The sequence below is a fragment of the Littorina saxatilis genome, linkage group LG3, assembly GCF_037325665.1.
Source record: "Littorina saxatilis isolate snail1 linkage group LG3, US_GU_Lsax_2.0, whole genome shotgun sequence".
Lineage (NCBI taxonomy): Eukaryota > Metazoa > Mollusca > Gastropoda > Littorinimorpha > Littorinidae > Littorina > Littorina saxatilis.
In genome coordinates, this window is record NC_090247.1 from 13,449,802 (window position 1) to 13,465,618 (window position 15,817).

At 40.2% G+C, this 15,817-nt stretch overlaps 1 protein-coding gene across 3 annotated transcripts in view; it reads right to left on the reverse strand.

The window, feature by feature from the left end:
- LOC138961663 (uncharacterized) overlaps positions 1 to 15,445 on the reverse strand; it is a 28,900-nt gene extending 13,455 nt beyond the window's left edge. Inside the window, exon 1 of one of the 3 annotated variants that reach the window (XM_070333337.1) lies at positions 14,376 to 15,445. The gene's annotated coding sequence lies outside the window, so the exon portion shown is untranslated. Of the gene's footprint in view, positions 1 to 11,517; positions 12,139 to 14,083 lie in introns of those variants that run through there. The other 2 variants (XM_070333335.1, XM_070333336.1) reach the window with 2 other exon arrangements.
- Between the last annotated feature and the right edge of the window lie 372 nt (positions 15,446 to 15,817).

Consider the following 15,817-nt stretch of genomic DNA (forward strand, 5'->3'; position numbering starts at 1 on the left):
TGTGTGTGTGTGTGTGTGCGCGATGCACGGCCAAAGTTCTCGATGAATCTGCTTCAAATTTGGTGGGCATATTCAGGTACACCCGGGACAGGACACAACCTGGTCGATATTTCAACACGTGCTCTCAGCGCGCAGCGCTCAACCGATTTTGGTTCCACCTCAGCTACCCGGGCCCCCATACCGACACACCAAAGCCGCTAGACCACATCACAACGCCAAAGTTCTCGGTGGATCTTTTTCAAATTAGGACACCGTATTCAGCTACACCCCGGACACAATATCATCGATGAGATATTTCAACACGTGCTCTCAGCGCGCAGCGCTGAACCGATTTTGGTTTTTCTGTTCATCTTCCCAGATCCATTCCCAGTAACTCTTCCTTATCTTCTCCAGTGGTTTGCGTTTATCTTCCTTCCTTCGTGTGGCGTCAATCCATATTCCCGTTACTATTTTTAGAAGGTCACTGTCCATAACGCTCAATCCATATTCCCGTTTCTATTTTTAGAAGTTTTCCTTCGCCACACACAAGACAGAAGTCGCAGCACAGGCTTCAGTGTCTCACCCAGTCACAATATTCTGACACCGGACCAACCAGTCCTAGCACTAACCCCATAATGCCAGAAGCCAGGCGGAGCAGCCACTAGATTGCCAATTTTAAAGTCTTAGGTATGACCCGGCCGGGGTTCGAACCCACGACCTCCCGATCACGGGGCGGACGCCTTACCACTAGGCCACCGTGCCGGTTTTCCTTCGTGTGGCGTCAATCGCGTACGTGCGCCGAAGCCGGGTACCCGGCGAAGCCGGCGTACGGTGCGCCACTCACCCGGGTATTCGCCTCTACTTCTTCCCGGCGAAGCCGGCTACCCGGCGAAGCGGGTATTCATCTAGTACATCTATATATATATATATAATATACGACTTGTGTCCGTGTGTCTGTGTGTGTGTGTGTGTGTGTGTGTGTTCGCGATGCACGGCCAAAGTTCTCGATGGATCTGCTTCAAATTTGGTGGGCATAGTCAGGTAGACCCCGGACACAACCTGGTTGATGAGAATTTTCAACACGTGCTCTCAGCGCGCAGCGCTGAACCGATCTTGGTTTTTCTGTTCATCTTCCCAGATCCATTCCCAGTAACTCTTCCTTATCTTCTCCAGTGTTTTGCGTTTATCTCCCTTCCTTCGTGTGGCGTCAACCCATATTCCCGTTACTACGTTTCTATTTTTAGAATGTCACTGCACTGTCCAGAACGCTTTCCTTGCACCCGTAAGTTGTCCTCGATGTAAAAGTGCAAAGGTGGAATCAATTTATAGCCACGCGAAAAATACACTGTCATCTATCTCTATGTATTTATATACTAGAGGAATACCCGGCTTCGCCGGGGTGAATCGCGAGACAGAGACAGACAGCGTGACGGTTCACCACAATCACCTTTGAAGGCAAAGTCCTGTCAAACGGGATTGAGAATTTTGAATTTTAGAACTTATTTCTTAGCCCTATATTATCTGTTATGGCTTCTCAAATGCCAGAACATACAGACAGACAAAAGCAGCTAGACTGGCCACCACTTTTTCATCCCCGCTTATACGAGGGGGTGTTTCTATGTAAATGGGCGTCGTTGTGTGCATGTGTGAGTGTGAGAGTGTGCGTGTGTATGTGTGTGTGTGTGTGTGTGAGAGAGTGTATGTATGTGTGTGTGTGTGTGTGTGTGTGTGTGTGAGAGAGAGAGGGTGTGTGAGTATGTGTGTGTGTGCGTGTGTGTGTGTGTGTGCGTGTGTGCGTGTGTGTGCGTGTGTGCGTGCGTGCGTGCGTGCGTGCGTGCGTGTGTAGTTGTGCGTCTGTTTATTCATTCGTTTGTTTGCGTGCACGCGGGCACTTGTGTGTGTGTATGTGTGTGTGTGTGCACCCCCCATCCCCCCCTACCATACACAATTATGAGCTGAGTATTTGTGCCTTGATATTTTATTTATGTTCTTACGTTTTATGTTGTTTATTATGATTCACCACACCCGAGTTTCTCATAATTGAGATAATACAGTGTTCTATGTCTATGTCTATGTCTAACACACATGCACACACGCGCGTAGGCTAAACAAATCCAATCTTGACTTTCAACTTTATATAAACATACATCCTGTTCACAATTAACGAGGACAAACATAATTTAGAAATACCCAAGTACAACAATTTATCTTTTGTAAAATTTCGGACACACATTTTCCCAATTAATATGAAAGTCCCTGAACTTAGCTTCTTTTTACTACACCTTATATATATATTTTTTTCTCTTCTGTTTTTGTTGTTGTTGTTGTTGTTGAAATTGCTGAAAATTTTATTTTGTTTGCAGCATCATACACGATTTCAAATTTTGTGTGTGGTTTCTTTAGCAATCAAAGTTTTAACATGCTCTTGAAGAATTGATGGGAACACTTTAAAATCTTTCTGTACGTGCGATGTTTTCCGAGTCTGTGAATTTAGTGTGAGAACCCGTACGCGTATTGTAAGTTCGTTGTCACTATGGGTATTAACAGTGTGGTTAATAACATCGTCAAAGAGCTCATGATCAGAGTGACCGTAGTGTGCATCTGAAATTTATGTGTTTAACTGTAACAACTTGAAGAAAGAACAAGCCTGCGTTACTTGACTGAAATGCAAAAACTTCCAACTATTGTAACGTAAAACTAGGTAAAAAATACATGAAAATGGAGATTAGAGAAAAGTTTCAATGCCTGGGGCACGTAACAAGGGAAGACTGGGGCCCGTGACTGTCAGAAATGGAAAAGTCTGGGGCGCGTAAACACTGAGTACATGGGTACCCTTTTATTTTGTTCTCGTACTTCTTCGCGATACATATAGTCATTATGCACGTTTTCCCTAAAGTTAAAGAGAGTCTAAAAAATCAGTTTTTGTGGAAAGCATACCAATGGACTGCGTATCTTTAGTGTTTTTACCATTTTTTCTCTCCAACGTAGTCACATTTTCGTTGAAATCAAGTTTTCTTGAGTGATTGTGCATAAACAAAACGCCTCAAATTCAACCAAAAACTGCGACTGCTTAGTGCAGAAAACATTCACAACCATAACTAAACTAATCTGTTTTTAGTACGCTTCTGATTCTTTTCTATAATACAATTTTAGGCAGCATACATTCACACCGCCGCTTTCGCCCTCTGAGTACAAAATAGGGCCAAACAACAGTCTCAGTGGGTACGTATAATTTATTGGGCGTAACGTGTCTCGACATGACTCGAGTGGCAAAGAACATACCTTACAATTCCCGTCTCAGTCAGTGAAGCCGTTTTGTCATCATACCCGGCCACAGACAGACACACACAAACCAGCTTTTTTTTTTCTTTTTTTTTCTTTCTTTTTTTCTTTTTCTTTTTTTTAAGGAGATCAGACTTTATTTTGGTCCCACCAGCGGGTACTATTCGGAAAGGTTTTTATTTTTATTGTGATGTCGCCTACTGTAAACTTATAACCCTTTCACTCGCACTCTCTCTCTTTCTTGATAACTTTCTTTCTCTTCCGTCTGCGTGCTTGTTTGGAATTTGTTATACAATATGTTTTTTCAGTTACACGCAAAATGGACATTGGTTTTTTTACTGGACATTCATTATATTTAGTCAAGTTTTGACTAAATATTTTAACATCGAGGGGGAATCGAAACGAGGGTCGTGGTGTATGTGCGTGTGTGTGTGTGTGTGTGTGTCTGTGTGTCTGTGTGTGTGTGTGTGTGTAGAGCGATTCAGACTAAACTACTGGACCGATCTTTATGAAATTTGACATGAGAGTTCCTGGGTATGAAATCCCCATACGTTTTTTTCATTTTTTTGATAAATGTCTTTGATGACGTCATATCCGGCTTTTCGTGAAAGTTGAGGCGGCACTGTCACGCCCTCATTTTTCAACCAAATTGGTTGAAATTTTGGTCAAGTAATCTTCGACGAAGCCCGGGGTTCGGTATTGCATTTCAGCTTGGTGGCTTAAAAATTAATTAATGACTTTGGTCATTAAAAATCTGAAAATTGTAAAAAAAAATAAAAATTTATAAAACGATCCAAATTTACGTTTATCTTATTCTCCATCATTTGCTGATTCCAAAAACATATAAATATGTTATATTCGGATTAAAAACAAGCTCTGAAAATTAAATATATAAAAATTATTATCAAAATTAAATTGTCCAAATCAATTTAAAAACACTTTCATCTTATTCCTTGTCGGTTCCTGATTCCAAAAACATATAGATATGATATGTTTGGATTAAAAACACGCTCAGAAAGTTAAAACAAAGAGAGGTACAGAAAAGCGTGCTATCCTTCTTAGCGCAACTACTACCCCGCTCTTCTTGTCAATTTCACTGCCTTTGCCATGAGCGGTGGACTGACGATGCTACGAGTATACGGTCTTGCTGAAAAATGGCAGCTACTTGACTAAATATTGTATTTTCGCCTTACGCGACTTGTTTTTCCTTCTTTCTCTCTCTCTCTCTCTCTCTCTCTCTCTCTCTCTCTCTCTCTCTCTCTCCCCCACACTTTCTCTCTCTCCCCCCTCTGTCTCTCTCACTCTTCCTCTTCGCGCCCTCCCTCTTTATTCCTTCCCTCCCCCTCTCTCTCTCCCCCCCCCACCCCATCCATATCTCCCCCTCTCTCTCTCCCTCAGTCTCCTCTTGCTCACCCTCTCTCTCTCTCTCCCTCCATGCCCCGCCCCCTCTCTCTATTTCCCTCCTCTCACCTCTCACTCTCTGTCTAAAGTGTACTGCACCGTTAATGGAAAATAGTCGTTCACTCGCAGACTGACATTTGTATGGCGATTACAGTTTCTTCTTTTGATTACTGACACTCTCATACCTGCACGCTCATAGCTATACTCGCATCCATGCTCACACATAAACCAACACGCGTACTTAATCGCATCCGTATGGAAAGCCGTTTGGCTCATAACCATTACACGTGTAATAAATCATAACTACACGTGTAATAAATGATTAATACACGTGTATTTATTTCTTATTGCACGTGTAATTTATCTTTTTTTATGCTATGGAATAGCATAATGATTAAATACACGTGTAATAAATATTTCATGCACGTGTAAGAAATGTTTATTACGCGTGTATTTAATCATTTCGTACACGTGTATGACATTTTTATTACACGTGTATGAATCATTAATTACACGCGTATTAATTGTTTATTACACGTGTACTAATCATGTTTTACACGTGTAATGGTTATGAGCCAAACGGCTTTCCATGGAAAGCTGTTTGGCTCATAACCATTACACGTGTAATAAATCATAAATACACGTGTAATAAATGATTAATACACGTGTATTTATTTCTTATTGCACGTGTAATTTATCTTTTTTCTTATGCTATGGAATAGCATAATGATTAAATACACGTGTAATAAATATTTCATACACGTGTAAGAAATGATTAAATACACGTGTAATAAATATTTCATGCACGTGTAAGAAATGTTTATTACGCGTGTATTTAATCATTTCGTACACGTGTATGACATTTTTATTACACGTGTATTAATCATTAATTACACGTGTATTAATTATTTATTACACGTGTACTAATCATGTTTTACACGTGTAATGGTTATGAGCCAAACGGCTTTCCATACATCCGGCCTATACACTCACACACACACACTTTTTCCATGCTATTTCTTCATTTCTTTCTCTCTCTCTCAGTTATTGATATAAATGTTTACTTGGCTCATTCACTTTCTTATTGTTCCTTCGGTCATCATGTCTCCTTTTGTGTGTGTGTATTAACTGGTGTTTTATTTCATTTTCAATCAACTGTTACACCTTTTTTCTTTTACATTTCAGGTTATATTTCCATTAAATTACTTTTTAATTCAACAACAATCTGTGTGTGCGTGCGTGCGTGCGTGTGTAGTTGTGCGTCTGTTTATTCATTCGTTTGTTTGCGTGTACGCGCGCACATGTTTGTGTAGGGGGAGGGGTGTGTGTGTGTGTGTGTGTGTGTGTGTCCCCATCCCCCCTACCACACACTATCATGAGCTGAGTATTTGTGCCTCGATATTTTATTTATGTTCTTACGTTTTATGTTGTTTATTATGATTCACCACACCCGAGTTTCTCGTAATTGACATAATACAGTGTTCTTTGTCTATGTCTAGCACACATACACACACGCGCGTAGGCTAGACAAATCCAATCTTGACTTTCAACTTTATATAAACAAACATCCTGTTCACAATTAACGAGGACAGACATAATTTATAAATACTCAAGTACAACAATTTATCTTTTGTAAAAATTCGGACACACATTTTCCCAATTAATATGAAAGTCACTGAACTTATCTTCTTTTTACTACACCTTATATCTTGATTCCCAAACACTGATTGATTTCTGCCTTTTCAAATTTACCAGTAGGCCTAACCCAAACGTTCGCTCTAACCAACCTATTTTGTCCAAAACAGTTTTACCGATACACAATCATTAAAAAAAGAAGAGGTTTAACATAACCGACTTCGCTACCACATAAACAAAAATTGTTTTATTCTCCCCAACATTCTGGTCAACAAAATCATTATTATAGACAGTAATTCAATTTCAAGACAATCATCACAGCTTTGAACCGACCCGTTCGTTCAACCAGTCAGAAGCAACAACTATAGTAAAAGTTACAGCGCGATCAACGTTAACCCATTTACGAACTCGCGATGAGATTTGTTTCCTCTGGTCACCAAGCCTACCGTTTACAAACGCATGTGTACTAAATGGGATTCCCCCAATTTCCTCGACCTTGACCTCAGAACTCTCGAAGCCACTACTTCGGCTTTCAATTTACCTCTTGCATACCGAGAAGCTGGCAACTTTGCTTCCGAAGTTCCCACTTTCAATGTTAATTTGCAGGGTCTCTCACTTGACATCATTATACGACGATATCGCTTCTTGAAGGTCCTTGTCTACATTTTCATACCGAAATCGCCATTTGACCATTAAAATGCAGTCTATTATCTACAAATATCAACAATACACCCCCTTTCGATCAGGAAAGACGAAGCCAGTGTAGCCGTTTGAAAATTCATTGTAGTATTCCAGCGTAGTACTCATAGTAGGATATCCTTATTTGGAAAATGCCAAGCGCAAAACTCCTCTCAAATCCCGTGCATTTCGTGCGTTTAAAAAAAAGCGTGGACAGCGCTCCAGTGTCAAACTGTTGCTGCACTTGTTTGGGCGTGGCTATAAGCATAGTGACATGAATTTGATTGGTCAGTATTTTTAGGCAAAGCACATGTTCTCAACAAACAGAAAACAAAATATTGGAAGCGTGAGTCACGCTACCCAAAAATAAAATCTTTTTTTACATATATTTTTTTTCTATAACTTTTTTCCCCATGGTTCATTCATCATCTGACATAACTTTTCAGCGAAATCTAACCATAAGATTATTGAAAAAAAGCAAAAATGTAGACGACCACCTTTAAGGGTCCTTACCCATCCAAAAGAAACCTCCAACGCATACTACAATTGCAGGACATTCCTGTTTTTAAGGCAGCTCATTGGGAAATGAGCTCAGACAGAATATCGAAGACGTGAAATGCGTCAATCGAGCAACTGTCGTAACTTGGCTACAATGAGACGGTCGCCTACCTTGCACCATAGACACGAACTGTGACATTCTTGTTTAATTTAGGTGAAATGCTTGAAACAGAATGGCTCAAAACCGACAGTTCCATTAGTTACTGACCGAAATAAACGTGCTCAAGTCATGCAGCGAAGGTGGCGAGCTTTCAAACTATCACGACTGAATAACTCATAACACATGTTTTCATCATACCATTTAATACACGGGTGTGTGTGTGTACGGTGTGTGTGTGTAACATAGTGCAGTGGTTAGGGTGTCGGACTTTCGTTCTGTCGCTCTGGGTTCAAATGCCGCCTTAAACAACTTTTTTTCTATTATTCATTTTAATTAATATTTCTCCTTTTAGGCCCCTGCAGTTGCATTCAGGCTGCAACGACCGGTTTTTGCCTCTGTGTTACTTTTTGTTATTTGCCAAAGAAACCTTCCTATGCTTTGAGAAAAAAAATCAAATCATGTACGCGCCTGTGTATGCGTGTGTCACTGAGTGTGTGTGTGTGTGTGTGTGTGTGTGTGTGTGTGTGTGTGTGTGTGTGTGTGTGTGTGTGTGTTTGTGTGTGTGTGTTTGTGTGTGTTATGAATTGTGTGTGCTTGTGTGTAGTTGTGTGTGTGTGTGTGTGTGTGTGTGTGTGAGTGTGTACGGTGTGTGTGTGTGTGTGTGTGTGTGTGTGTGTGTGTGTGTGTGTGTGTACCACGGTGTATGTAAGAGAGAGAGAGAGAGAGAGAGAGAGAGAGGGAGAGAGAGACTGAAAGAGAGAGAGACTGAGACTGAGAGAGAGACTGAAAGAGAGAGAGAGAGACTGAGAGAGAGAGAGAGAGAGGGAGAGAGAGACTGAGAGAGAGAGACTGAGACAGAGAGAGACTGAGACAGAGAGAGACAGAGACTGAGAGAGAGTGAGAGAAAGAGAGACTGAGAGAGAGAGAGACTGAAAGAGAGAGAGACTGAGACTGAGAGAGAGACTGAAAGAGAGAGAGAGACTGAGAGAGAGAGAGAGAGAGAGAGAGAGAGAGAGAGAGAGAGAGAGAGAGAGAGAGAGAGAGAGAGAGAGAGAGAGAGAGAGAGAGAGAGAGAGAGAGAGAGAGAGAGAGAGAGAGAGAGAGAGAGAGAGAGAGAGAGATGGTGGCCCACCCCCTGTCGCCGTCGCCGATAAGTCCTGTACGTGTTCGTGTTTTTTTTTTTAGGTCGCGCCATTTCACACGCACTTGGTCTGCTATATATATGCCCAGACAGTGTCTTTATGTTTTATAGTAAGGCTGCTCTGACATTTGCTCAGAATAAGCATAGTGACAGAATAATATTTCTTTCGTTAAAAACTTCTGTCAACAGCACAGCAATTTCACTGTCAGTAAATGATGCAGAACGTCCCTCCGTAGCTACTTTCATTTTGGGCACACGTGCCTTGCCTTTCCATGTTTACAGAAACGTGCGCATGCGTATTACTAGGGATTCCCTCAATTTCCGCGACCTTGACCTAATACTCTCGATGTCACTACTTCTGGCGTTGAAGTCAGTTCATGCATAGTGAACAGTCAGGAAGTTAACTTCGGGAGTTCCCACTTCAGAAAGAGGCCTCTACTTGCAGTGTTTCTTACTTCTAGTTCATGCATACGGGCCCTGAAGTCCTAATGTACTTATTCTTGAAGTTTGAAGGGAAGCGTCGAAACTTTTTCTTTTTTTTTTAGAAAATAAAGTTAAAGTTTTTTTTCGTTTTTTTTTTCCAATATCATTTTCCAACAACTATTGTCCACATTTACATTTAATTCGTTTTAAAAGGTCTTAAAGTACTTATTCTTGAAGCTTGAAGGGGGGGTCAAAACTGACTGGCCTAGTCAGTTTTGACCGGGGGGTCATTCTGGGCTAACTGATTTTGACCGGGAGGTCATTCTGGGCTAGCCCAGATTGACCCCCCCCCCAAACTTGTGGAGATGCATAGATGCATTCATGTATGCGTACATTTCGTTTTAAAAGGTCCTAGTGTACTTATTCTTGAAGTTTCAAAGGAAGTGTCAAAAACATTTTTTTATTTTTTTAAATTATTTTTTTTTTTATATTTGTTTTTATATCATTTTTCCAACAAATATTGTGCACATATACATATATTTCGCTTTAAAAGGTCCTAACGTACTTATTTTTGAAGTTTGAAGGGGGGGTCAAAACTGACTAGGGAGGGTCAAAACTGACTAGGGGGGGGGGGTCAAAATTGGCTAGCCCAGAATGACCTCCCGGTCAAAATCAGCTAGCCGGTCAAAACTGACTATGTGTCAAAATGGCCTGTTACACCGGTTCTCGTGGTTTATTCAACACCCGAGCTATCGGGGCCCCGTTTGACCGACTTTAAAAGAACACCACTTTTTAAATTTTGTTTTAATACATTGTCAATTGAGTCGTTTGCGTGTTCAATATTATAGTCCTCTTGCCAATCATGTGAACCCGGAAGTGTTGAGTACACCAAAATATCGGACCCTATTGCTACGCTGAAAACACAATAGCGATTATATAGCTGTTCTGACCTTGATTTGTTGTTCCAAACTTACATAATGACAGTTTTTGCGTCGATGCGTTGATCTCAGGTTTTAATAGCAGACGAAATCCTTACGCGCATCAGTTTCGCGCAGCCACACCGCGACACACTCTCTGACTTTGAAAGAAAAACTCCAAGTGCATTCGATTTGACAACACAGCTGTTGAAACAGCTTTGTATTAGTTAATTCGAATGCAACAAAAAGAAGTTTGAGTTTTTTAATTTTGAAAAAGGCTACTAATGAAGTTCAAGAAGACCAAAACATAACATCAACGGAAAACTAGAAACAAAACAAGTCGCGTAAGGCGAAATTACTACATTTAGTCAAGCTGTGGAACTCACAGAATGAAACTGAACGCACTGCATTTGTTTCACAATGACCGTAGTCCGCCGCTCATGCAAAAGGCAGTGAAATTGACGAGCCTGTTTGGCGCGGTAGTGGTTGCGCTGTGCTGCATAGCACGCTTTTCTGTACCTCTCTTCGTTTTAACTTTCTGAGCGTGTTTTTAATCCAAACATATCATATTTGTACGTTTTTGGAATCAGGAACCGATAAGGAATAAGACGAAAGATGTTTTTAAATCGATTTCGGACATTTTATTTTAATCATAATTTTTATATTTTTCATTTTCAGAGCTTGTTTTTAATCCGAATATAACATATTTATATGTTTTTGGATTCAGAACATGATGAAGAATAACATGAACGTAATTTTAGAACGTTTTATAAAAAAATAATTTTAATTACAATTTTCAGATTTGTAATGACCAAAGTCATTAATTAATTTTTAAGCCACCAAGCTGAAATGCAATACCAAAGTCCGGCCTTCGTCGAAGATTGCTTTACAAAAATGTCAATCAATTTGATTGAAAAATGAGGGTGTGACAGTGCCGCCTCAACTTTTACAAAAAGCCGGATATGACGTCATCAAAGACATTTTAATATCTAAAAAATGAAAAAAAAAAGTCTGGGGATATCAAACATAGGAACTTTTATGTAAAATTTCATAAAGATCGGTCCAGTAGTTTAGTCTGAATCGCTCCACACACACACACACACACACACACACACACACACACACACACACACACACACACACACACACACACACAAACACCACGACCCTCGTCTGATTCCCCCTCTATGTTAAAACATTTAGTCAAAACTTGACCAAATGTAAAAACAAAGTATTACTGTACTCATATGCACCAATACAAGAACGACACAAGACGATACGAATTTTCGCGTATGAAAATTCTTACCACAGTCATCTTACAACAGTCACTTTGTTGTTCAGATTTGGTTTCCTCAAAATATACATACATTTATACAGAAATTATTTTATTCTCTGATACCCACCGCGTTTTCCCGTTATCCAGAGTGGGAACACGATTTTTGTGTTTACTCGTAGCTGAAAACGTTCTCTTTCACTTTCAGTTTTACATCTCTTTCACTTTCAGTTTCATTTTAATTGATCACACCTAATGCAGTCAGCTCTTCTGCTCACCTGTGGTTACCGGTGGCCTCTCCTGCGTGTACTATTTATAACTAATTCCACACACTCAAAGTAAACACAGCACTTGACTGTCACTGCAGAACTTAATTTGAGATGTGCTGTGTCTGTCAGGAGAAAATCTGAGTTGTACTATCCATCTCCTGCAAGGTTAAATCACCCAACCAGGCCTGGTTTGACACGTGCTAATGTAGGTACAAAAATAATAATGTTTAAATCGTCGATATGTTCGTCTTCCCCAAGAAAACCTAATCAGCGTTGCAAGAGCTTTACTGAAAAAGCGAAATTACGAAACAGAAAGCACATGTTATACACGGCACCTGTGTGAATCCTTGTCAACAGAATGAACATCAACACGGTCGGGCACATTACGTAAACCGGTTTACAAACGGCGCAGTACCCCCTTTCCTCGGCATAAAATAACCAAGCATCAATGTTATTAGCAAATGAGGGGAAGCTATTTTTAGCTCAAATCCCCCTTTAAAGCATCACGATTTTAAAGTAATGTGGTTTCTCCATGTCTTTTCTTGGTCAGAGACATAACATCGAAGTGAAGTAAGAACTCTAAAACACGGACAAAATTAAAATTTACTTTTTACATCTATATTTCAGAGTCCTGACACGAATGCCATGTAACAGAAGATATACACAAGTGAAATCTTCAAAAGCTCATGTTCTTATCCTAATATTTGTTGCAATAAAGCCAACAACGTATAAGATTTCAATTGTGCTATTGAGGCACCCATTACTTGTCATCTTGGTCTTACTTTTGATTCCAAATTTCCCCAATAATAAGTCTCGTATGTAGACTTCAGCTCCTGAAAGTTTCGAATCAATACATTAAGGCACAGCTGAAATAAAGCGCTTTTTGTCATGGTACCCCTCAAAATGGACGCAAAATCCTCTCGTTTTCTGCTGCTCATGGGTTCCACACCTGCATCTGTAGAAATAACATAAGAGATACGCCAGACAGCAAAACAAAACAACCGGTTGTGGTTAAATAAATGATTTTTCTTTCTTCTTGTATGTAAAAGTTGCCAAGCTGCGCCTATTCTGAATTTGTGACGATTTTTTAATTGACACCTGACGTTTTTGTCTGGTCGATTTCGGTAGGCGGTCACGTGATTCGTACTTAAAACAAATATCGTTGATCCAAAAAGTGTGCAAGGTAGCTAGCCAAATGGCATACAAAGTTTGGATAAAATGACACGGGAAGGCATACAAAGTTTGGATGAAATGACACGGGAATGAATGTCTAAGTTGGGGTACGAAAATGGGTGCAATAATATTTTTTGCGGTAATTTTAAGCCACCGAATGCAATTTCCCCTTTTCTTGGAACATTTAGAAAAATCAAGTCGGAATTAAATAAATGAAACTTTTTGTTGATAAAAAAAGTTGCATTTATTTAATTCCGACTTGATTTTTCTAAATGTTCCAAAAAAAGGGGAAATTGCATTCGGATTTTGCGTCCATAGACCACAGCAATAAGGCGGTCAGCGGAATTCAGGCTTGGAAGGTAAACCGTTTAAGGTCACAAACGGTGTGGAAGACCACCAACGGTTACAACTCAAGAAACTGTTGCTGCTGTCTGCTCGCTGGTGATGTCGACTTACAGCAATGGATCCACGATGGAAACATTCTTTTACCTGTGTCTTGACATAGGGTATCAAACTTACGACAGTTCGGGGTGCAAATTTTCAAACACTCACAGAGAGCCAACTTTCAGAGAGAGAGAGAGAGAGAGAGAGAGAGAGAGAGAGAGAGAGAGAGAGAGAGAGAGAGAGAGAGAGAGAGAGAGAGAGAGAGAGAGAGAGAGAGAGAGAGAGAGAGAGAGAGAGAGAGAGAGATGACAGTGGATTATTTGTTTACAACCCATTGGCCCCTGGAAAGGGGTAATATAATTATGCAGTGACAGCTTTAGGTAAAGCTTGCAACGTGGAAAAACACAATAATATGGTGTACTGAATAAGACCGGTACATAGCTCCGGCTCCTGTTATTGCCCACGGCGGGTACACCGTGTCCTCAATGAGCAGCAGAGCGGGACGATACAAGGGTCCGGGTAGGATTGTAACTGCCATCATGGCCTACCTTTTATGACAGCCGGTGTTGTGTAGAATTCTTTTCTCGGTGTCTCAGTGTTCTTGTCATCATGGAATACCTTTTCGCCCACCAGTGTTGTGCAGACTGGTTTACTCTGAGCGCCAATTACCTACCTGTCGTACCCCTGTTGTCATTCACTGTGAATGAATGCAAATGCGCTAGTACGCTATCATACAGGAACAAACACAAATCCAAATGTAGGTTCCCTCCACTGTATTATTTCACTGTATTATACAGTTACGATAAACATACACACAAATACACACAATCATGAACATAAATGTTAGGTATTCAAAAAGTAGGTACTCACAGGTTTGGATGCAAAAACAAATCGAGATTACAATCCCGTGCACAATTTCACTACCAAAACCTTCTACCCTTCACTTACATAGAGAAATACACAAATAGTCCGTGAACTCACAGGCACACGATATCTACTTTACTGGTATCGAATCACGGCTCGTGTGTGGTCAGAAAAACAGTTACAGTTCATATTCCGGCAGACTGAAATCACCGTCTGCTCTGACTACTAAACACTCATTATGTCTTATATAGGTAAGATCTTATAGACATATTTTAACTCTGTTAATACACAGACTTACACAGCGTCTATGGCCGTTCACTAGGAAATGTATCAGGATACTAATTCCTTCCACTGGCGACCTCGGTCTACTCAGTTCCTTTCGTCCTGTGACCTCTATGGTCCAACTATACGGACAACCATAACCTTGCAATAACTTCGCGAAATCCCGTCGAATTTCAACTATGCGGGTCTAGAGTTATAATAATTCGGCGGCTTCTCAGATCCGTCACACTTGTCATCTGGTTGCTATCTCCCTCTCAGACTGGTTATACACGCCGTATAAATAGTTACATCGTGTTTTGGGAGCACAACACAAAAGTTACCGGTCGCACTAGCTCGTGGGAAAAAAACTGAGGTGGGTGGCTGTATATTTGTTGCTCAGAGAGACGCCAAACTTCTTGCTCTTAACTTTTGGTAGATGAAGAATGTTCAGTGTGTATTTTTCTTTGAATCCACGATACTACATTTGCTTAAATGTGATTTTAACCGTTGCTTCAGCTTCATCAACTCTCTCAGGTACTTACTTTTTGTGGAATATTGGGACGTTTGACCTTTGCCCCGCGGCCCACGTATGCAGTTTGCATATACTGTAATGTTATTAGTAAGCTACAATATATCAAGGATTATGTGGTTCGGTCGTTTTCTTGTGTCTTACACAATTCAGGTTTTATGACGTTTTGTAGTCTGATACCCACACATGAGTAGGTTACAGAGCGCACAACAACTGCATGAAAGGCTTGTTACGACACGCACTTCACTCATGTTACAGAACGCACTCCCACAGAAAACCATTTTGTCAAAATAAGATCAGAACTAACCACTTTTACACGCCCAAAACGTGAGTAGATAAGTGTAACAAGTCGCGTAAGGCGAAATTACTACATTTAGTCAAGCTGTGGAACTCACAGAATGAAACTGAACGCACTGCATTTTTTCACAATGACCGTAGTCCGCCGCTTGTGCATAACGGAGTGAAACTGACGAGCCTGTTCAGCGCGGTAGTGGTTTTGCTGTGCTGCATAGCACGCTTTTCTGTACCTCTCTTCGTTTTAACTTTCTGAGCGTGTTTTTAATCCAAACATATCATATATATATATATATGCTTTTGGGATCAGGAACCGACAAGGACTAAGATGAAAGTGTTTTTAAATCGAGTTCGGACATTTTATTTTGATCAACATTTTTATATCTTTAATTTTCACAGCTTGTTTTTAATCCAAATATAACATATTTATATGTTTTTGGAATCAAGAAATGATGTAGAACAAGATGAACGTAAATTTGGATCGTTTTATATAAAAAAATTATTACAATTTTCAGATTTTTAATGGCCAAAGTCATTAATTAATTTTTAAGCCACCGTCGAAGATTGCTTTACAAAAATTTCAATCAATTTGATTGAAAAATGAGGGTGTGACAGTGCCGCCTCAACTTTTACAAAAAGCCGGATATGACGTCATC